Here is a 24261-nt window from a genome sequence, read left to right on the forward strand (position 1 = left end):
GATGGAGGATCCATTCAATAAACTTTTTGTCCAAATAGACAAATTATTTAAAGACAAGCAAATACATTATTGCTATCTGTCTTTGTTTAAATAAGTTATTTTTTGTACAAATAAAGGGTCAGTAAATCTGATTCTTGCTTGGTGGTTTTCGTTATTCATTTATGTGAAGTTGCATGTTCATGAGGTCTATCAAGGAGACTTGCTTGAGTCCAATTTCTGTTTAGTACTCATTTTGGATAGGAAATAGAGGCATGCATTGTAATTCATTCATTATTACTATAGTTTGGGGGTACAGACAGACCACATTTAAATCTTGATTTTGTCATTTTCAAGCTTTGTGTCTTTGATGAATTACTTAACTTCTCTAAGCCTCAGTTTTTTTTTGTAACCATACAGTATCTACCTTTCAGAGTATGGCAAAGACTAAATGAGATAACATTTGTAAATACCTAATAGAGTGTCTGAGCACAGAACTGGAGCCCAAGTAATTGGGGAAACACACACACACACACACACACACACACACACACACTCTCTCTCTCTCTCTCTCTCATCTTGCTCTCCCTTGTTCTCTCACTGTTCTCCTTTCTTTGGATATTCAGTAGTTCACAACGTACACCTACAAGGTACTAGTACACCTTTTATTCTGTTCTGCCACAGAAGCGTAGCTTTTCTTCTGAAGTGCATTTTCTCGAAGTACATGTCCAAGAATAACAATCATCAATTGAGCTTAGAAAAAAATTTCAGACAGCATAAAAGTCAAAAGAGAGATGACTTTTTCCTTTTCTTTTTTTAAGAAATAAAAGAATCTTTGTGGGGATCCAAAAACTAATATTATATAGTGGTAATAGCTCCTGTCTGAGAATCTTCATATGACTTTGAATTCTACAACTAGCTGTGTGGCCTTGAAAAAAATCACTTAGTCTTCCTGGGCCCTAAAAAGAGTTGTAATAATGTTCATTTATGAGAATGATTGTGCCTAGTAATATGTTTATTTTTTATTTATTTTTACCATCAAGGCTAAAATAACTTAATTAACTTGTCTAAGGTTTCGGAGCAATGAACCGGTGTTTTTCATCCAAATCCACTTTATCCAAAAGTTTTGCTCTTAGCCAAATGGGGATATCAAACAAGCTTACCTTCAGGTTGAAAAAAGCTCTAAAATTCAATGACTATAAATTTGGGTCAAAGAAAGATCAAAACAGAACACAGTTGCCCAGAAGATACCACAGTGAAAGCTATTTTTTTTTCTAACTTAAGGCAAATACATTTGCAGCTCAGCTGTACAGTGTTAAGACACACAAAGTCTAAAATAACATACTCAGAAGGCTATTCTCTTTCTCTTATACTCGTGGATCAAAACAGTTGAAAGCAAGAAAGAATTTCATGAAAGGTCCATGATTTTGGAATTCCCCTAATCAAACTTGCCCATTAATTGCCTCCCACCTTCTTTTATGGAACCTCTAACATTTATTCTTTATTGCATCCAAGTTTTTGTTAGTCCATCATCTGTATCTCCATTTAGACTGCTTCCTCCTTGGAGAAAGGTCTATGCTTTAAAAAGTCTTCTTCAAGCCCAGAGCTGCTGATTTTCCTTGCAGGCTTGTGTTTTTAAGTATTATTCTACACTGTGGTCCACTTCAGACATCCTCGCTGTCCATTGACTATCTGAAATTGTCACCGATTTCCAAGTTGTAGCCTTTAGCTTTACTTTAATGTGCAATTAATTTAGTAAACATTTCACCATAGAAATTTGCAGTAGGACTCCACAGGAGTACTTACACTCAAAATCAACTTGTTTCACAAATAACAAACTAAGCATCAGTATGTGCTCGGCTAAGACAGCCTACTAAGCTAACATTTATTTCACCTTCATATTATTATATACCAGAAAGTGTTCTATGTGCTTCATACTATTTATCTTATTTACTCCTAATAAAAACTATATGTAGTGGACATTATTTAATCTTTGGGGTATTTTGCCTCCTTCATCTTCACTATGGATCTATTTGCTGTTTTTAAATACCTATTTCTAAGGTACCAAGGTTTGGGACTTCATTTGGCTTATAAACATTTTTTTTGACTTATAAACATTTGGCTTGTAAAAATTTGTATTGGCATAAACCTCAATAAGTTTAGATCTCATATATCAGCATAAAGGAAAACAACATAAAAAAGGCCACAAACTAAGTGCCATCCAGTCAAAGTCCAAAAAAGTATAAAATAAAATAAAGGGTTTCACCTGGGCTCCAGGTCTAAAGCAATTCATGTTTATTTAGTCATGCAGTACATATCTAATCCAACCCGAGAGACATGATAACAGATGGGGCCTGTGTTAGGAAGAATGCCTAAGTGAATATCTTCTGTTTGAGAGCTGTCATGCAGGAGTTAGTGTAGAGCATTTTAAAAATCTTAAAATTAATATGTCTCTCTCTCTTTATACCTCCAAAACCGAGTCTGTATCCTTTGTGACATTACCAATAGATAAACTCTAAGAAGAAGGGGCAGCTAGTGGACTATGAAAGCCACCATTTTGAGGGTGTCATCCCCAGAGAAATTTCAGTTCAAAGTTGAGTCTCAAGAAGATGTATGCTGAGTTCGTGAAACATTACGCGCAGACAGGGAACAGCTCTGCTATTGCTCGTAACACCAGGCTTGAAATTTGAATTCAACCACTGTTGAGCACTGCTGCAAATTCCCCTGGTGAAAAAATGTGCACAGTGCCTTCTCATATGTGAAATATTTTATCTATGACCTAAGAATGGGAGCTCTTGCTCATGGTCATCGCTAACCTGAAGGTTAAAATAATGGAGCAGTCATTTAATGCTGAACAGTAAAAAAAAAAAAAAATACATGTAATAAATAAAGTTAACAGGCAGAGAAATACTGCAATGAAGAACAGTGGAGCATTAATAGGTGTCTAAATATGCACAGCTTGCAGGGAAAAAAAGAAAAAATGCTAAGGGGAAGTAATCCATCTTCCTTAATTAAAAAAAAATACTATCTCCATCTATCTACCTACCTACCTATCTACCTAATTTCACAAAAGATTTGAGGCCATATTATACAATATTCATAGTTATATAGGAAAAAATAAACAAATCAGAGTTAGAGAAACTATCAACAAAGAGAAAGATAGGGTCAGGTTAAAGATTGGGACAAGGACAAGCTCATACCTGTAATTCCAACACTTTGGGAGGCTGAAGTGGGGGACATCTTTAGCCCAGAATTTCAAGACATCCTGGGTAACAAAGTGAGACTCCATCTCTACAAAAAATAAAAAAATAAAAAATTAGCCAGATGTGGTGGCACATGTCTGTAGTCCCAGCTAGCAGGGAGGCTGAGATGGAAGGATGGCTTGAACCCAGGAGTTCAGGGCTGCAGTGAGCTGTGCCCATGCCACTGTACTCCAGCCTGGGTGACAGAGCAAGACTCTGTCTCTAATAAATAAATAAATAGAAAGATTGGAACAGATCTCTAGATAGCACATATAGAAAAGTTATGCCCATTTATTAACAAAAGTTACACCTTTTCCTTACACTTAAGCTTGAAATGAATATCTTACATAAAATTTAAAATAGAGCACGGAGTGACAAGTAGATGACATTCTTAACCTTTTATTTCCATAAACGCAGCAACAAAGTATGTAGGGCTTTTTCTCCTAGTATCCCTGAAAGTCAGCTGAGACCTGTTGCCAAACCACAAGTGTGTAGGATGTTAAAACAATGTCGTTTAACTGCAGGTCTCTGAGCTCCAGTTTTGTCCAGGGGTAAATTCTAGAATTTCTGGCTGAATCATATTTTTCAATTTTACATAAATGTCAGATCTTTCTTTGGATACTTTTGATGACAATCTGAGCTGCTGACAGGCCAAGATTACTTTCCTTGGGAACGCAGGTATGGGTGAGAACTGTGTGAAAGAACAGCCTTTAAAGGTGATGACATCTGATAACGGGACGTTTCATAAAAATGGAGGCACCGGCCCGGCGCGGTGGCTCAAGCCTGTAATCCCAGCACTTTGGGAGGCTGAGGCAGGTGGATCACGAGGTCAAGATATCGAGACCATCCTGATCAACATGGTGAAACCCCATCTCTACTAAAGATACAAAAAATTAGCTGGGCATGGTGGCGCGTGCCTGTAATCCCAGCTACTCAGGAGGCTGAGGCAGGAGAATTGCCTGAACCTAGGAGGCGGAGGTTGCAGTGAGCTGAGATTGCACCATTGCACTCCAGCCTGGGTAACAAGAGCGAAACTCGGTCTCAAAAAAAAAAAAAAAAAAAAAAAAGGAGGCACCTAACCAGGACTTTCAGCTGAAAGGACCAGCATCCTATCTCTTTCCCAAGCCTTGCTCTTAGAACATGAACAAATAGACAACTGACCTTTGGTGAAACGCCTGAAAAGAATTTGATGTGCTGCCCTGATGTCTGAAAGTGAGAGGGCCTCTAATAGCCTAGCTGCAAGTATCTCTCCCCACTCTGCCCCATAAATAAGGTCCTCCATTCAAACAACACTCCTTACAGAGAGGACCAGGACCAGGGATAAGTTCTTGCTTATCCCTGAGTAGCAGGGTCACCTTCTCTGCCAGTTAATGGAATTATTTGCAATTATCACATCCTCATGCCAGAACCAAGGGCACCCACCCTCTTAGTGCTACAAAGTCAGCCTCAATCCCCCTGGTTGTTCCCGCTGTTTCCAAGTGCAACCTCCATGTGGTCCTGCATGGTAATACAGACACAGCCCTAAAGTTACACCCTGAAGGATATTGAAACAGCCTGGCCACTTTGTTTAGCCATCAAAATGCATCTCCACACTACCAGGGGTAATATCAAATGTCTGTCCTCATTCAGTTCTGTTATTCCAACTGAAAAGAGGCAGAAAATGCAGAACCTTATTCCTCTCTCCACAGTTACTGTTTTCCTCAGTCTGCTTTCTTCTCTTTCTCTCTACACGCACACGCACACACACACACACACACAATAAAAATGCACACGTGTGTCTGTGTGTGTACATGCATATATATGGTGGGAGAGAGAGAGTCTTGCTCTGTTGCCCAGGCTAGAGTCATAGCTCATTGTAGCCTCAAATTTCTGATCTCAAATGATCCTCTCACCTTAGCCTCCCAAGTACCTAGAACTATAGGCACTTGCTACCACTCCTGGCTATTTATTTTCTCTATTTTGTTGTACTTCATCTGTGTTCTGTTCTGTTCTGTTCTGGGTAACTGATATTTTTCATGATTAAAAATTATATCTGGTAAGGCATGGTGGCTCATGCCTATAATCCCAGCACTTTGGGAGGCACCTGCCTGGCCAACATGGTGAAACCTACTAAAAATACAAAAATTAGCTGGGCGTGGTGGTGTGTGCCTGTAATCCCCAGTAGTTTGGAAGGTTGAGGCAGGAGGATCACTTGAAGTCAGAAGTTCATGACCAGCCTGGCCAACATGGTGAAACCCCATCTTTACTAAAAATACAAAAATTAGCTGGGCATGGTTGTGTCCACCTGCAATCCCAGCTGTTTGGAAGGCTGAGACAGTAGAATTGCTTGAACCCAGAAGGCGGAGTTTGCAGTGAGCTATCATTCACTGCACTCCAGCCTGGGTGACAGAGTGAGACTCTGTCTTAAAAATAAAAACAAAAAATATATATAAATTATATATTCTATTCAAATTGTATCCATTCTAGTGATAAGCAACTCTTTTCTCTACCAGTGTTTCTCAAAGTGTAATGATCAGTCCACCTGCATTGGGATCACCTGGAATCCTTGCTGAAGTGCTGATTCCATCAATCAGAATTTCTGAAAGTGGGTCCTAGGGGTTTGTATTCTTAGCATGCTTCTGTGATGATGCTGTGGCACTTTGGAGCTACTGACCTAGATGTTTGGTTCCATGGGAGCAGCTACGTCAGCGACTGTATCTCACCCATACACCCAGCCCTGACATACTTTCAGGTGAGACCCAAGCAGAGAGCCTGGCTGAGTTGGGAGCCTTGGAACGACAACTGTGTGCTTTAATTGTTGCCCTGGTTTTAATGGGACACTTCGTCATTGTGCACTGCTAAGCGATTCTACTGCCTTGTACACTCCCATCTGACACATATAGCTGGAGAGACTAAAAATAGACCCCACCTGCACAGAGCATCCCAAAGCAGGGCTGTTTCCTTCCTACTGTTCCCGTGCTCCAGGGACATCGCTCTGGAAGTGTTTGTTCTCAATAACTCTTGCTAAGAAATGACATGTGGTTCAGACAGCAGTGTCATCTCTTTTACGTTAAAAGAACTTGTATGGGAAAAACCCAAAACTGTAATTGTGGTCATACCTATAGGTATTATATATATGTGTGTAATGTATAACACACACACACACACACATGAAAATCATGAAAAATATCAATTACCCAGAACAGAATAGCACACAGATGAAGTACAAAAATTAGAGGAAATAAATAGCCAGGAGTGGTAGCAAGTGCCTATAGTTCTAGGTACTTGGGAGGCTGAGGTGGGAGGATCATTTGAGATCAGGAATTTGAGGCTACAATGAGCTATGATTGTACCACTGCACTCCAGCCTGGGCAACAGAGCAAGACTCTCTCTCTCCTCCCCCCCATGTGTGTGTGTGTGTGCACGTGTATGTGTGTATATATGTTGTATATGTGTATATATATATATATATATATATATATATGATAAATTTAAATGAATTTAACCAACACTGCATATAATTTTGGCATATTTTGTTTTCTTTTTCAAGGGACATAGGGACTAATCTGTATTCAGTTTAATAATTATACATTATTGTGGTCTTACAAATAATTTGACCCAGAAACCACAAAATCAAGAATGTTCTTTATATATATATTCAATTTTATTTTATTTTAAATTTTTGTTTTTATTTTATTTATTTTTGAGAGAGACCCTCACTCTGGCTGTAGTGGAGTAGCGTGACCTCGTCTCACTGCAACCTCCACTTCCTGGGTTCAAACTATTCTCCTGCCTCAGCCTCCTGAGTAGCTGGGATTATAGGTGCACACCACCATGCCGGGCTAATTTTTGTATTTCTGTGGGGATGGGGTCTCTCCATATTGCCCAGGTTGTTCTGAAACTCCTGAACTCAAGTGATCCACCCGCCTTGGCCTCCCAAAGTTCTAGGATTACAGGAGTGAGTCACTGCACCTGGCCTATATATTCATTTAAAAGTGTTCCAAATACAGTGTAAATCGGTGGTTGTAAACCTAATGTGCATAAAGGATAATCTAGAGAACTCATTGATCTAAGAGTGTTTTGAACCCCAGTTCTGCTAGTTTATTAGTCAGGGTTTTCAAAAACATAACAGAACCAATAGGCCTTACCCACACATCAATTTATCTATATGTATATGCATGTGTATATATTAGGTTGGTGCAAAAGTAATTGCAATTTTTACAATTTTACTTTTAATGGCAAAAACTGGAGCACCCCCACAGACACACCCAGAAATAAGACTTAATCTGAGCACTGCATGACCTGGGTTGATACTAAAATTAACTTCACAGTCAGTTCTCAGCATGTAGCCTTGGACAAGTTACTTAACCTCTCTGTACTTCGATTTCTCCACTTGTGAACTGACATAATAACAGTATATGTCTCAGAGTATTGAACTAAAGATTAAATTAGTTAATATAAGGCCAGGCATGATTGCTTATGCCTGTAATCCCAACACTATGGGAGGCCAAGGTGGGCAAATCACTTGAGCTCAGTTCAAGATCAGCCTGGGCAACATGATGAATTCTCATCTCTACAACAACAAAAATACAAAAATGAACCAGGTATGGTGGCATGTACCTGTAGTTCCAGCTACTCAGAAGGCAGGGGTCAGAGAATTACTTGAGCCCTGATGATGCCACTGTACTCCAGCCTGCACAACCCAGTCTCAAAAAAAAAAAGTTAATACACATAAAGCGTTAGAGAAGTGTCTGTCAAACAACATATGATCAATATATATTAGTATTAAATGACAATTACTCATTGGATTGCTCATTAAAGGACTTGAAAAAATGCATCCACAGTAGATCCTGGAAATCTAAATTTAAAATAATTATCACTAATAATTCTGATGCCAGTGACTCATGGACAATCGTTTGAGACCTGGTAATCTAATAGGACCATTCATTTGAGTTTAGGAAGAAATGTTGGTATTCTACTTCCATTAGCTTTCTTTATCAGAAAATAGAAAATTTATTTTAATAGTATTTAAAATAGTAGCTGATGCTGGGGCCTTCATTGGTCTATGATTTAGATATCTTATAGGAGTCTCCAGGAATTTCCTATCAAGGGTAAAAGGGAATATCACAAGATAGAAGCTTATGGTGGTCCCCACGCCGATAATCTTTCAGTGCATGGTGATGCATTACAATTTGCATTCATGCTGAATGAAATGAATTTATAGATTATATTAATATAATTATAGATCCTTACAAAATAAACAATTGACATGAAAAGATGTTTGCTAAAAATGTACATATCCGTGACAAGGCTAACAATTTCAGCAAAAGTAAAGAAGCAAATGGCATTACCATTTGTCTTGACTTTTGCGCAATCCCTCTGCCCACCACATCTCCAGTGAAAGCAATCTTCATATAATCAATCTGACCAAAAAAAGAGGTCCCCAAAAGTGCATTCATCAAGAATACTATTTGAAATGTTAATGACTTCTCCTCTCATTATTTAATCCCAAGTATATATTATGTTTTGATCAATTGCAGAATTTCTCCATTGCATTAAGAAAGTTTGGAGAGTGGCTGGCACGGTGGTTCACACCTATTATTCAGCACTTTGGGAGGCTGAGACAGGAGAATTGCTTGAGCCCAGGAGTTCAAGACCAGCTTGGGCAACACAGAGAGACCCCATCTCTGTTAAAACAAAAATAAAAACCTAGCCAGGCATGGTAATGCATGCCTTTGGTCTTAGCTACTTGGGAGAATAGCTTGAGACCAGGAGTTGAAGGCTGCAGTGACCTATGAGCATGCCACTGCACAAGATCCTTTCTCAAATAAATAAATAAATAGAAGTTTGGAAAGCATTAGAGTTTGAGATTCAAAATTCTCTTTGTTAACTAGTAAATTCACATGTACAGAGATCAATAACAAAGGTAAAAAGGCGTCTTTTTAATTTGGGAAAATGATCATCTCACTAGAAGTAAATTCAAGTGTAGTACACAATCTAAGAGATCTCATGTTTTTTAAATGAAGTTGTTTCCTTGGAGCATAAAACAAAATTAAAACCAATTACTCAATCTGAGCCCAGTTGCAATTGACTTCTTTTTTCTGTTTATTATACAAGCATTAAGATGCTTGTATAATGAAACAAATTCATGAGATACCTGAGTATATTTTCCCTGGCAGTAGTGATTTCCACTCAGCCTTGGGAGATGACTCAACAAAAGAAAAGTTGTGGGGCATAAAAGTCTTAAATAGACAACGATAAAAATTGATCTCACTGTAAGCTGGATGGAATTTCTGCAGATCAAATGGTTTTGAAAGGCATTTACCTTGTTGTGTGTAACTCTCGGTAATTATATTAGGGAGTCATCATTTCACTTTTGTGCTCATTGTCAAATGAACATCAGCCTCTAGTTTAACACTGTCGGGGAGGGATCAGAGAGAACAACTGTTTTAGGCTTTTTTATGGTAGGGAAATTATCGTGTATCCATACTGCTCAGACCTTTAGAGAACATGTAGGTTACTTTGGACCCGAGCTTTGATATTTGTATTTTATGACTTTTACTAATGACTCAAGAGTATGTGGTGTATGCCTGAACCTTTCAATTGTGGATATGTCTTCTGTTCTGTAGTACTACACTAACTACGGTAAGAGTAACCTGCCTACAAAAATTAAATATTGGTTCATGGTTATAATTATAAGCACAAGCCTAAAGCAGAAAAGCTTAAAATTAAGTTGAAGCATATGAAATGCCATTTTTGGAAGCCAGAAATGGTAAAATTCATCAACTCTAGAACCAAGCAATCCTAAACTCCAATTGGTCCTGCCAATGCTGGTGAATGGCTCCACTTCAATCCAGGGCTCCCCAGCTCTAAAGACAGCTCCTAAACTCTGATTTTTATATCTGCATTTAACAGCCTCAAAAAGTCTGATCTCTAAGTATAGAGGACTAAAATCCTCCTGTGCTGCATTTAGTTACATGAGAAACTTTCTGCAAAGAGAAGTTGAACTCTAACTTACAAAGTCTTTCAAATGCAATATGTAGTCTTCACTTCCTCAAAGGTATCTGTGCTCATCAATATCCAGAAGTTTGTAAATTTAGAGAAAGAAAACTGACATATGAGTGTACAGACCACAGCTGGACCAAACAAATGAAATTTTCCTTCAAGACAGCTTCTGTGAGAGCCTGTACATTTATTCTCAAGATGAGGTTATTATTTGAAATATAGTTGGTGCTCCTGTCGGTATTACTCTGAGAGTTTATAAAAAGCTTCCTCATTATCTTACAGTCACAGCTCATAAATCTGTTCACCTTGGGGTGATCAAATGAGAGGCTGGCAGAATATCAATCCACGTTTTTAATACTGTATATTTGAATAGTGATGAAAACACCAAGAGGAATGACCACTCGGTCAGAATTGAAAGGAAGGCTTCCTGGAGCTAAAAACCCTGGGCCGAATCCCAGGAAAGCTTATGGATTAGTTTAGTAGGATAATTATGGTTGTGGCTATTCACTGGTAAGTGAAAAGAGGAGAGAGACAAGCATGAAAAACTCATAATCAATGTGATCGGATTTCAGTGTTTGGTGTCTACCCCAACTATTTTCTAAGAAATTCTTAAATTCTGCTATATGATTTTATAAAAATTCTCTAATGTTTAAACATGAAACAGCACAAGTGCCTTTGCTTCCGGATCAGTCCCCTGCAAGCCTTCTGTGTCTGAGGGACTTTTCCTGCCTGGAGTCCCCAGGAGGTGCCCTTCCACAGGGACTCACACAGCAGCATATCCGTGTACTCCAGCCAGCTTTTCCTGTTAATAAGAGATAAATTGAGACATAGAAGGTGAACCTTTTTTATTTCCTTTCCCTCCTGAAAATTATAGCACCCAGTGTGCCCTGCGTGTCAGTAGATTGCTTAATGAGTCACTAAAAGCACAATTCACAGCCTCCCATCAACAGCAGCTCTTGTCGCAGCTTCTCAGATGATTCCCATGAACTTGGCATTCAACCTAAGAGTACAGAGTCATAAACCAGAGTTGGCTCTTTCTTTGGAGTGTTTCTTTCGTTTGTGTTTTTGTTTGAGAGACAGAAAGAGAGTCTCACTCTGTCACCCAGGCTGGAGTGCAGTGGTGCCATCAGAACTCACTGCAGCCTCCACCTCTTGGGCTCAAGTTTCCAAGTGACCAGGAATCCCAAGTAGCTGGGATCACAGGCACACCTTACCATGCCCGGCTATTTTTTTTATTTTTATTTTTGGTAGATATGAGGTCTCCTTACATTGTCCAAGCTGGTCTTGAACTCCTGGGCTCAAGCCATCTGCCTGCCTCAGCCTTCCAAAGTGCTGGGATTACAGGCATCAACCACCGTGCCTGGCCTGGGGTGTTTCTTTGGCACCATCATCTATTTGAGCGAATCTCCATGCAAATGATGAGGCCCATGATTCTGACTTACAGACACCTTCAAATTAAGCCGAATCCAATTAGATTTTAATGTCAGTTTTTGTCGATCTGTGGTAGGAGAGGCTGATACATTTTCCCAATAAAACCTTGTTTCGGAATACTCATATTCCTGATCTTCTACACCAGCTGTTCTTAAATGATTTCTCTCTCCACACCACAGGGTAATCTGATTATGGGAAACAGGAAAGATGGGATTAGAGCAGCCCAGGAAATGTGCCTAGACTCTCACCTCTTGTAGTTGTGTCACTGCCAACACTGTAGCCACATTACTGATGAAGGTGGCTTACACGGAGATGTCATCTGTTGTGTGTGGTAAAGAGAAGAGAGGCTAAGAATAATTGGCACCAAAACCTACTGAGTTTAGAGGATGTGAGGCAACACCAAGGCACCTGAGAAGGGTGAAAAACACAGGCACTATATTCTAAAAGTTCCAGAGCTGGCAGTCCCGGATTGCAGGAGGGCCACTCACCATTACTGGCAGGTCCAACTCTTCTTCAGGATTGCTTGACACCAGAGCTGGTTTTTGACCAGTTCTGGGCAGCTGAACTGGGAGTTTCGCAAGGATCAGCTTAATGAAGCTTTGTTGCCTGAAGTTTGTCTTTTGTGTGTGTTTGGTGCTCCAGGTATCTTCTGGTCTGACACCACCCTTCTCTAAACACTGCCAGTTGCTGACTGGTGTCTTGCTGGATCCTCCAGTTTGCATCGTCCTTGAACTCTCTTTCTTTTATTGTGTTAAAATCCATGGCTCTCGTGCTTACCTTTGCTGCAGCTTCATGCATTACCATTACTCAGCATCCACTCTTACAGCACAATGGAACTCAAAGGAATCCACAGTAAGCGAATTTTTTGGAGCAAGGAAAGCAGAGACGGTAGCTTTGCAAAGATCCAGAGTGATAGGACACCTTTCTTGGCCCTCAATTCTAATCCGGCCAAGTGACTGCTTGCTTCATGAGGCCTTCTTGTGGTGATTAGGAAACTGGAGAAGATATTACATTGTTCTGCAGGCCACACTTGAGCTATGTTTATTTTTGTTACTCTTTTTGCAATGGCTTTAAATAGCACACCTTGGGAGGCATTTTGAGATCAAGGAGTTTACCTTTGAGATAATGTCTCTTCTTTGTCAGCCCTGGGGCCACTTTTTGGCACAAGATATGTGCTGTTATGATATTGCAATCCACTGAGATAAAAATAACTCATGATGTCAGACCCTCAGCCCAGGAGTGCTGCCCTCTTGAGATCATCTTCCAGGAGGGGAGACAGGGTGGGCCAGGCCCTGAGCCTTCGCAGAGACAGAAATAGAGTGCTAATGGCCTTCAGCGACACAGACAAGAGTGGGAAGCGGACAGATATATTTATCAAAAGAAATGGCTCTGAGCATCTGCTAAGTCCTCATTCTCCTATTTTTCCCAGGTCTATTTCTGGCTTCTCTTTCCACAGCATAGGCAGCTCTGCAGAATAAAAAGCGTTTCTCCCACCTGCCCTGGCCTCTAACCCGGCTCTGAAAGAGGTAGGCTGTGAATGATGGTTGTCAGTGTCAGGAGTTTTCACTGAAAAACGGTCCCCTGAAATGGAAAGACACACAGAAGGGAGTGATCTCATCGCCATTGATTTTCCCCAACTTTCAGTTTTATAGCTCCATGGTGAAACTCAACACAGCAGCGTCCCTCAGTGGTTCCAGCCCAGAACTGCAGGGGGAAGCTGGCTGTTCATTAATTCTGTAGCTCAAAAAGCAGAGGCCAAGAAAGCAAAATTTCAAACCTTTGTCAGAAAGGGTGAGACCTTGCTTAGCAAGGTAGCTGAGAACAGCTTCCTCCTTCTGAGCTGGTCTCTCGAGACCGACAACTGACAGCCGATGATCCCACACTCTCAGTCATGGCAATGACCTTGTCTGAGCACCAGTTTGTAATGGATGTTTAAGAGCAAGGTAAGGGAATTAAATGCTGCACAGGAGTTTGGAACTTCTGTCCAGAAATAGAAAAACTAAATGAAAATTATAGTACCTTCCACTCAACTAAGATTCTTATGAAGCAAAGTGTATCTGGGAAAATATAGTAATATTATTATTTTGTGTTCATAGTGTGTGACTCTACTTATAAACACCTTTTCTTTTGAGACAGAGTCCTGCTTTGTCACCAGGCACCAGGCTGGCATGCAGTGGCACAATCTTGGCTCACTGCAACCTCCACCCACCAGGTTCAAGCAATTCTGCTGCCTCAGCCTCCCAGGTAGCTGGGATTACAGGCACGCACCACCATGCCAGTCTAATTTTTGAATTTTAGTAGAGATGAGGTTTGTTGGCAAGGTGGTCTTGGTCACAAACACTTTTTTTTTTTTTTAAGACGGAGTTTCGCTCTTGTTACCCAGGCTGGAGTGCAATGGCGCGATCTCGGCTCACCGCAACCTCCGCCTCCTGGTTTCAGGCAATTCTCCTGCCTCAGCCTCCTGAGTAGCTGGGATTACAGGCACGCGCCACCCTGCCCAGCTAATTTTTTGTATTTTTAGTAGAGACGGGGTTTCACCATGTTGACCAGGATGGTCTTTATCTCTTGACCTCGTGATCCACCCGCCTCGGCCTCCCAAAGTGCTGGGATTACAGGCATGAGCCACCGCGCCCGGCCCACAAACACTTTTTAATCATTATAATCAATCACTTTAAAGATCTTAGAGGACACTTATTAATCAAAATTTAAGCCATCTTTTGTTAAAAACAACAACAACAAATTTCCTATATACTAATTTTGTGCAGAAGCAAGATTAGATTGGGATTCTGCTTGCTGTGGAGAGACAAAGATAACCTTGCTCCAGATTTCTGTGTTTGTGTTTTTACTCCGTAGTTTCGATGTGTTGAAAGAATAGACTTGTGTTTCTCTTCTTGATACACAACCGCTAGAGCTCACAGAATGTCAGCAAGGGATTTTATGAATTGCACAATAAGCCAAGGAACCTTCCCAACTACTGGGAAGCTGAGGTGGGAGGACTGCTTGACCCCAGTGGGTGGAGATTGCAGTGAGCAGAGAACACACCACTGTACTCCAGCCTGGGGGAGAGAATGGGACCATTTCTTAAAAAGCAAGCAAACAGCCAGAAGTTGCAAAGTCACAAGCAAACAAAACACGCAAGCCAAGAAACTTGACCCCAAATGTTTGGGTCTATCTTTAAAATCTCTGACTGAATAAACTTCCCACTTCTTAGGAGAATAGATGTCTGAGCTCATTCTGTGCTGCTGTAACAGAATATGAAGACTGGGTAACTTATTACAAAGAGAAATGTATTGGCCCACAGTTCTGGAGGCTGGGAAGTTCAAGACCAAGGTGCCAGCATCAGGTGCAAGCCTCTGTGCTGCATCCTCACATGGCAGAAGACAGGAAGCCAAGATGGGGTGGAACTTGCCCTTTTATAAGATACCAGTTCCACCCATGGGAGTAGAGCCCTTACGGCCTAACCACCACTTAAGGGTCCTCTTTATACTACTACAGTAAGAATTACATTTCAACATGAGCTGCGGAAGGGACAAACATTAAAATGATAAAAATAAAGGAAAAGACAACTCTCACAGAGACGAGGGAAACATTTGCTATTCATGTTTTCGACTCTACCTGGCCAGGAGATTCAAATGCTGCAGCTTCTGGTGGTTACAGAGTAATTCATAGAGAAACCACCAAGAAAGCCAAATGCTTTCCAAACAAGTTTTCTCAAGGTGACACCTGATGTGGTTCTAAAACATCTCCACCTTTTCAGGTTTTAAAATACGACTTGTCAGTTTCCCAGGAGTGGTCTGACTCTTGGAGCTAGACGTGCATTAATGGCACTTGAGAGACTAATCTATAACCCAGAGCTCCAAATGTACACTGTGAAATAAAACTGCCTAAGTGGGCTAGAAATGTTCTTCCTGTCTTCTCTCTTTGTAGAGAAGCTGCATGAGAAGATCTCTTTGTAGAAAAGCTACATGAGAAGAGAATTATAGTTGGAAGATGTTTGGTGATCATGGAGTCAAAGGGTGGAGGTGGAGGGGACGAAATGATCTGAATGGCTAATATCACTGAGCCATAGTACCCTGGCTCACCTGTCATGACTGGGACATGCCTGCTAGGCATTCTGGTTAGGTTGCCTGGAAACACATGGACTCTGAGACAAGGGTTCATGTGAAAGTGATGTTTCAGAATGTGTTACCAGGAAAAACTGGTAGATAAGTGGGAAAGCAGAACAGGAATGGGAAGTGAGATAAGCAAGGCTGAGTTACCAAAGTTCCCAGGAAAGTGAGTTTGGTTCAACCTCACAGAAGAGCTCTGGAGGTAGAGCAGTTCCCATGTCAAACTGTCCCAGTTACAGGTAAGTGAGCTGGAATACTTATACTCCACACCCAGAGGCATTGGATAAGAGTCACCCATGTGTGCAGCAAGCAGACTCTGGCAACCTCCCACAGAAGTCAGCACTGGCCTAGGGAAAGCATTCAAAGAGGTGCAGGTGCTGGCCATTGAAAGTGAAAGCATGCTGGAAAATCAAGTTCACACAATGGCATGAATCCATGGAATGCTCATTGACCTGTGGGGATGTACATTGATGTGGCTGGCGGCCTCCCTGCTGGAGGCCCAAGCATCCTTCCCCAGACTGTTGTAGGATGCCCTGTCACAAGCCTTCTCTCAACAACCCTCCTGTCTTGAGCACCCCGTAAAGGTAATTCCCTTCCTTAGCTTTGTCCTGGTCTCTGAACTTGGGCATTTATAGTCTATATCCACTTTTTTATCAAATATAACTGAGGCTGCCTTTGTTTACATATGGATGAGCTTGATTTTTGCATGCCTGCATGCCCTTATTTTGTACTCCCAGAAAAATCTTAATATTACCCCAAGTGCTTAGAGTTTATATTGCATAAAGAAAGAATAAAGAAGGAAGAAAGAAAATCAGCAATTGCATAATTAACAAAGGCTGTGTAGTTGGTCAGCCCCTCCCCATGTGGGGCCTGACTTACATAATTGAGGGTGATCAGTCATTTAAATTAAGAAGCTAAAATGTTTCATTTAGCTTTCTTGTAGAATAGCTACTGACTCTAAGTATTTAATTTTTGACTTTGTTAGACTAGGAGAGGAAATTATCCCCAGGAGAAATGCCATGCATGACCAGGGTTAATGATATGGAACACATCCCTCAAAGGTCCTTTGCCTTTGGGTACCAGGTCTTAAAATCCTACAAAACTAAGGTAGACAAATTTCTTCTTCCATCTGCCCCAAATGGAGAACCCAGATTTATGGAGAGTATTTTATCCCCCTCCTTTCTCTCTCCTAACACACATATTTCCACACTGTAGCCCACCCCACACTACTCCATCTCACTCTGTAGTCCCCTTTCTATGTAGAATTCTGTTATTTGCATTCCAGGGAATTTTTTTTCCTAACGAGTATAAAGTGAAGAAGCTGTTCTTTAGAATGAAAGGATACAAATCTTTGTTAACCTAGATGTCTCAAATACTCTTCAGTAAGGGTCTAAAGTGAGAAATGACTTAAACCAGTCATCAATGAATTTCTACCCAGCTTTGTCAACCCAAAGGACAGAGTAGCAACTTAGCTGGTGCTCACAAGAGCCAATGTTTGTTTGTTTCAGATGGAAGATGAAAGCAAGAGAGAAAAGAAACAGTACAGTTAGAAAAAAAGAAGTGGGGATTCTTAATCTTGAGGGTGTATAAAAATATAAAAATACTGTCAGAAGAGGAGGCCTTTCAATCTGCAGCCCTGTTGAGCTTGTGTTCTGAGTTCTGCTGTTCTTTCTCCAGGTAATAGAGGACTTGAAGGCATCACACAGAAGGTACAACTTCAAATCCTGTTCTAAGGCTTGGGAGCAGATCTATGGACCCCACTCCTGAGTCAATTTGCCGTAAAACATGTGGTATTTAAAAACTTTTACTAAAATCTTGTTCCTGTGATTTGTGGTTAATGTTCAGGCTAATTTGGGCATTGGGACCAGCCAGTTGATCCCATTGGTGAACAGAGAAACACAGTTCAAGGCACAGCCTCAAGTCCAGACAAGTGTAGCACCCTAGAAACCCCAGATCCTGGTGGGCACTGGTGCTTCCCAGTCAAGGGTCCAGATGCTAATTTTTGCATGGCTACACTGTTGAGAATTTTTCTGTCTGGGATGCCTTCCCCCTCCTCCTCAAAGCTCATTTTTCATCACACATCATTTCTGAGTCTATAATTCCTATAAAATGTTAATATCCAGCTTAAAATTTCATCTCTCCATAATTCCCCTGTCTCAACCCTTTTTGTCCTTGGTCCCAAAATAACTTGAAATGATTTTTTTCCATAGAAATTGTGGGGGTTTTTCCCATTATGTAAGTGCCTTGACTCAATGTGATTTATTACTTCACATCTACATAGTAGCTTTCTATGCTGCATGTTCTTCTACAAATGGGGGATGATAACAATAGTGCCTGCCTTAGTGAGTTGCTGTGACATTAAAATGAGTCAACAACATAAATGAAAACAGAACCAGATACACAGTAAATGTCCAAAAATGTTAGCAATGATGATGATAATGTGTATTGTTATAATAACCCCATATACTGTTGGTAAATATCTTGGAATGAAAGAATAGGTAAAAATAATTATTAATTACCCTGAAGCATGGGTGCTTTGAACACCCAGACCCAAGTTCCAGACTCCCCTGAGGATTGCTTCGTCACCACTGGGCTCACCTAGAGTCCGGGTGTTTCTGTTGTTAGGTTCATGCAGTGATCCTCCAAGTCTCACATGCTTGTTAGATAAAATGCCACATAGGGTTAAATGGAAGACCCAAAGACAGGGAACTCTTTTCAGAAGGAAAGAAAATTGCCATTAGTCTTATCACTGTGGTTTCTGGTGCTGTGGATGTTTTTAAAATTATCTAAATTTCAGAGACTGGGAAATGACAATTATAACATTGGTTGTGTAAACCCAGGAGACTTGAAGCCTCTTAAAATTTATGTAAAGAAGGGCTGATCATACTCACAATACATTACCACTGATGCGCTTGGTTTTTTTGATGTTGTTTGGTTCTCTGATTTTTTTCCTACATTATTCTAGGTGACATGCTGTCTCTCCATGAAAACAAGGAGAAGTAACAAAGGAAGTAAAGAGGGAATATAGTAATTTCTCCTGTACACTTGCTTTCATAGGACTTCACAGATCACTTGATCTCAGGCTTTGGTGAGAGTATCACATGAGGACTTTGCTATGAAAGCAGATTTTAGAGCCCATCCCCAGGCTTTCAGAATCAGTGTCTCTGCTCTGAAATAGGCATTTTAAATGAGATCCTTAGGTTTTTCTAAGGTTGGCATCTTCTGGTCCTTGTATTTCAAAACATTGTGTTTTATGGGCACATAGGAATATACAGATGCATGCATGCTGTTTAACTGGAAAAAAAATAAGTTTTACTATAATTTATACATTCATTACAATATATTTCATTCACCAAATATTTTCTGAACACATAGGATGTGCAATGAAGATTCAGCAGTGAAAAATACTCCCTGCTGTCACAGAGCTGAGATTCTTACAGGGTAGAAAAAAACTCCTCAACAAGTAAATGCACATCTATTTATCCATGTGTGTGTATGTTTGTTTATTGTATATGTAATATAACATCATATACACTACATGTTATATATGTGTCATATGGCATTATATATAGTATATACCACATAGACAATATATATATACTATATATAGTATATGCTATATATACTCTACATTACATATAGTGTATATACTACATATAATATATAAATATATTTATATAATATGAAAGCCAAAATGTTTAATATAAATATATATTTATAAATATACTATACACATATAAAATTATAATACTATATTAATATAAATATACTAATACTATATAATATAATACTGCAAAGATAAATATGTATTTATATAATACTATATTATAAATACAATAAATATAATGCTATGTAAATATACTATATAATATGTAAATATAATACTATATAATATAATATATATTTACATAAATATAATACTATATGATTGTATTTATTTGGAAATGTCAACACTATATTATATAGTACTATATTATATTGTATTATATTTATATAGCATATAGATATTACTGTAGTATATTAGTATGGTATATAGTATATTAATATAGTACATTATATATAATATAGTATAAATATAGAATACTATAGTACTATATAGAATATTAAATATACTATATAGAATATTATATTACTATATATTATAGTATGCTATATATACTAAATATATATATGACTATATATACAGCATATATGTTTTATACATACTATATATACAGCATATATAATATAGTATATATTATAGAGTGTATATATACAGCATATATGATATGTACATATGTATAGTATATGTTGTATATACTACATATAGTTTTTATATATAATACATTATATTAGACTATACTATACATAATATCTATATATCTGTCTATATACATATATAAGTCCATATATAGGCATTAGAGTATGACATTATATATTCATATAGAAGTATGACAGGTGATGATAATTTCTTTGAAGACAAAATATAAGTCATAGGAGATAGGGTTACCATTTATGTAGAGTGACAAGGAGACCTTTCTGAAAAGAGGCAGAGATCTAAAAGCCCGAGTGAACAGACCCCAGAGCTGTGGGGAACAGAGCCCTGCAGGCAGTGGTAAAGCAAGTATCATGCCCTGGGGTGGGCACTTTCTTCCAGTGATGATGGAAATCAAGGAGGCCAGCCTGGTTGTGGTGGCAGAAGCAGGTTGGAAAGGAATGGAGGTGAATCAGAGAGGGGACAGGGATCAGCTCATGATGGATCTTGCAGATGACAGAAAGGACTTTGGAATTACTCAGAGCAAGATGGGAAGCCACAGACAGAGCTAAGCAAGGAAAGCTGTGACAAGATGTATTGAAAAGGATCACTCAGGCTGCTGTGAGGACACCACAGATGAATGCCAAGAAGCTGATGGCAAGGTCCCAGTGCTCAGGAAAAGCCAAGCAAAAGCCACAAGGCATCCTGGTCTCCTCTGAAATAAGTCAATGAGAGAAAATGCAATCACTGGGAAATGAACTTCAGAAACACACATCAGAGGGTATAGAGTGAGAATTCATGGAATTGAAAGCAATTTTTAAAATTCAGCATTGTTTTATTAATCCAAAAAATATATGTCAATACTCCCCCATGCCAAGCTTCCCTTTGAGTGGGGCAGACTCCACGTGAATGGACAGAGAGAAGCTACCAGCTGGCTCTGCCTGACATTCAGCTTCTTCTACATGAGGCTGGCTTTGTTTTGGCCAACAAGTGTCCAATGAAACATAAAATTTGAACAGAAATGTGTCCTAGAATTTTCTGTATTTTCTTCTCTTCTACCTTTGCCTTGCTTTCTTCTGTTTCCTCTCCTTATGCCTCTCTTTCTCCTTCTTCCTCAGAAACTCATTGTTTTGGGGAGGGGGAAAAGTATACATTTTTTTGAAGAATCTGAGCAATGCAAAAGTACAAAAAAAGAAAGTTGTTTCTTAAGGCTACCTCATAGAAACAATCATGAATAGCATTAAGCAAACTGATACAAGATTGCAAACATTTTGTGGCTGAAAACAAAACAAATGCATTACCTTCTGGTTCTGTAGGCCACAAGTCTGATGTGGGTCTCATTAGGTTAAAATCTGGATGTCTGAAGGGTTGTCTTCCTTTCTGGATACTCTAGGGTAAATGGGTTTCCTTGAATTTTCTAGCTTCTATAGGAGCCTCCTGCATTCCTTGGCTTATAGCCTCTTCTCAAAGCCAGGAATGGAGCATCTTTCTGACCTAATTCCACAGATCCATCTCTTTCTTTGAGCATACCCAAGGAAAGGTTCCCTACTTAGAAGAACTCCTTTGATTACATTGGGTACACACAGGTAATCCAGGACAATCTTCCCCATCTCAAGGTCCTTAACTTTAATCATCTCCACGAAGTCCCATCTGCCACGTAAAATAACATATACACAGGTTCTAAGGATTAGGATATGGCCATCTTGAGGGAGGTCATAATTCTGCCTACCAGACATATAGACCAAACGCTTTTATAAAAATGCAATATACTGGCCAGGCATCAGTGTCTCACGCCTGTAATCCTAGCACTTTGGGAGGCCAAGGCAGGCAGATCACAAGATCAGGAGCTTGAGACCAGCTGTCCAACATAATCCCTACTAAAAATGCAAAAAAAAAAAAAATTAGCTGGGCATGGTGGTGCCTGCCTGTAATCCCAGCAATTCAGGAGGCTGAGGCAGGAGAATCGCTTGAACCCAGGAGGCAGAGGTTTCAGTGAGCTGAGATTGCACCACTGCACTCCAGCCTGGGTGACAGAGCGAGACTCCATCTCAAAAACAAACAAACAAAGAAAAAAAAGAAAATATAGTATACTATTCTTGTTATTTTTAAAATGTGTTCAGTTTTACTAAATCAACATATTTCAGAATTAATTATTGCAGAGACATCCTTCAGTCCTGCTGTGTGTGTTAAATGGCAGATGTAATGACAGAAAGCTAAGAGGCTTAGATCAAGGGTGAAAAATCTGCACAGCAATGAAACAAGATATTATGCAAAACCTATATGGTATTAAAGTAAGCATAATGGGATGTCCTTGTGTGAAATGTCTGCAAATTTCTTTAAATAGATACTTCCTATGCTCTATCATCCTCCCAATCCTCCCTCAAAAAGATGTAAGCTAATCTAGTTTTAGCTTTTAGCTTTTGAGTTTCCAAAGTTTAGGCCCAATGGGAATAGAAAGGAGTCAAAACATATACAACATTGAGCAACAGCCAACTTTTCCTGCCCTTTTAGCTTCTCACTCCTTGCTGCCATGATGAGGGGAAGCCCTATCAGCTGTGTGGCAAGATTCACTAGAAGAGAATCAAAAGCCCTATCAGCTAAGGCCCAGCTGAGCTCCCAACCAGCATCTGGCCAGGGTAGTGAGAACACTTGAAAACTTCCAGACATCCCAATGCTCCAGCCAGCATCACATGAAACAGAGGAGCTATGTGGTGGACCTACAAAATCATAAGAAGAGATATATCACTAATGATTCATGCCATTGGGTTTGGGTGTAGACTTTTATTCAGCAATTAAATAAATAAAACTGTGTAAAGATGGTGGCAGAAACCAAGACTTTGATAAATGCAGAGGAACAACCTAGGTGCTCAGGTCCAGCTTGATAAATGATGGAGACCACCTCACATCTGATCACACCATGATAACTGTGCAGGTCATCCAGGGGGGTTGTTAGAAAACCAACAGGGATTTTTTAGGGGCACAAAAGACAGTAATTGTGAAATTCAGCCTACAGACCTTCAAAAGGAAGTGGTCGATTGGTGGCACCATTGCCTCCATGGCTGTGTGCATTGGCACCAAAGACAATGCTCTCTCTGACTGGCTCACTTTTTAAAATAACCTCTGATTGTTATGCATAAGCTTTTTGGAAATTCCATCATGGATGGTACCTGGACCCTGATGAACATGACATTTTGGCCTTTTCTCCTGATGGTTCTACAGCCTTTCTTAGACTTCTTCAAGTGATGAGCTTGAAGATTCCCCAGAGTGATAAGAAAGTCACATTTTTAAGTTCATTTATAGTAACAGTTCAGCCACAGTTAGCTACCGAAGTTCAAATTTCTGTGACCACTTGGGAGAAAAACAAGATCCTAAGAGTATGGCAGAGAGAAGATCTAATGCCTCTGTGAGAGTAGCAAGGATGGCCAACTGGGCGAGCTCAGAGGACATCACAAAGGATCTAGGAACAACAGGTTGTCTCGCAAATGGCAGAAGGTCAAGGAAGAATTAAGACCATCTGTACTATGCAGATGGTCTCTGAGTTCTCCACCCATCTGTACCAGCCCCCTCGCCCCCGCAGTATGGAGTCCTGGCAGACTGTAAGCTCTCCTCTCACACAATTGGCTCTAACATCCTGTAGCGAAGTGGCACTAACTTCTCCCTCAGGCCCCCAGCTTCTCACAGGACCTCCAGCACTGCCTGTCCCTGTGAGTCCCATAATCTCTTGTTGCAGAATGTGGCCTTTCAGTCCACGATACAAATTCTTGACAAGAGCAACACTTGAGGAGGCTTTGAGTTTTCCTCACTTGGGAATTTAACTCTTTTATGAACATAATTTTAGACAAAGTCATTTACTGCTGAGCCACAGGCCAGCAGTAAAGGGACCAGGTGTAGGAGCAGTGACTCTCCACCCAGCTCCTTGATGAAGCACCTGCTGGCTCAGATGATCAGAGGCAGCTTCTGCCTTATCTCTGAAGAACAATAAGGTTAAGGCTCTCAAAATTAACCTTTAACAGAGCCACATTGTGCCTGAGAGGTGTTGATCTATCTCCTAAGGAGAGAGCCCAAAGGTCACTGTAGTTTTCAGGAGAGAAAGCCGCAACATTTGTGGCTTGCCATGTTGACATGCAGAACCTGACATCCCAGAGCATCCTTGTCTGATCTCAGCCTTAACATCCTTGGACTCTTTCCACTATAATCCTGCACTAGACCTGGGAATATTCCCAGGACAATGTGGCTCTGAATTGGATCTCAGCCTACTTCCAGGGGGCTGAGGCAGTTGTGGAGA

General features: G+C 40.1%; 1 pseudogene; it reads right to left on the reverse strand.

The window, feature by feature from the left end:
- The window catches only part of LOC100407085 (GPN-loop GTPase 3 pseudogene), a 29689-nt pseudogene extending 17334 nt beyond the window's left edge, over positions 1-12355 (reverse strand).
- Positions 12356-24261: the final 11906 nt, after the last annotated feature.

The sequence above is a fragment of the Callithrix jacchus genome, chromosome 7 (assembly GCF_049354715.1).
Source record: "Callithrix jacchus isolate 240 chromosome 7, calJac240_pri, whole genome shotgun sequence".
Lineage (NCBI taxonomy): Eukaryota > Metazoa > Chordata > Mammalia > Primates > Cebidae > Callithrix > Callithrix jacchus.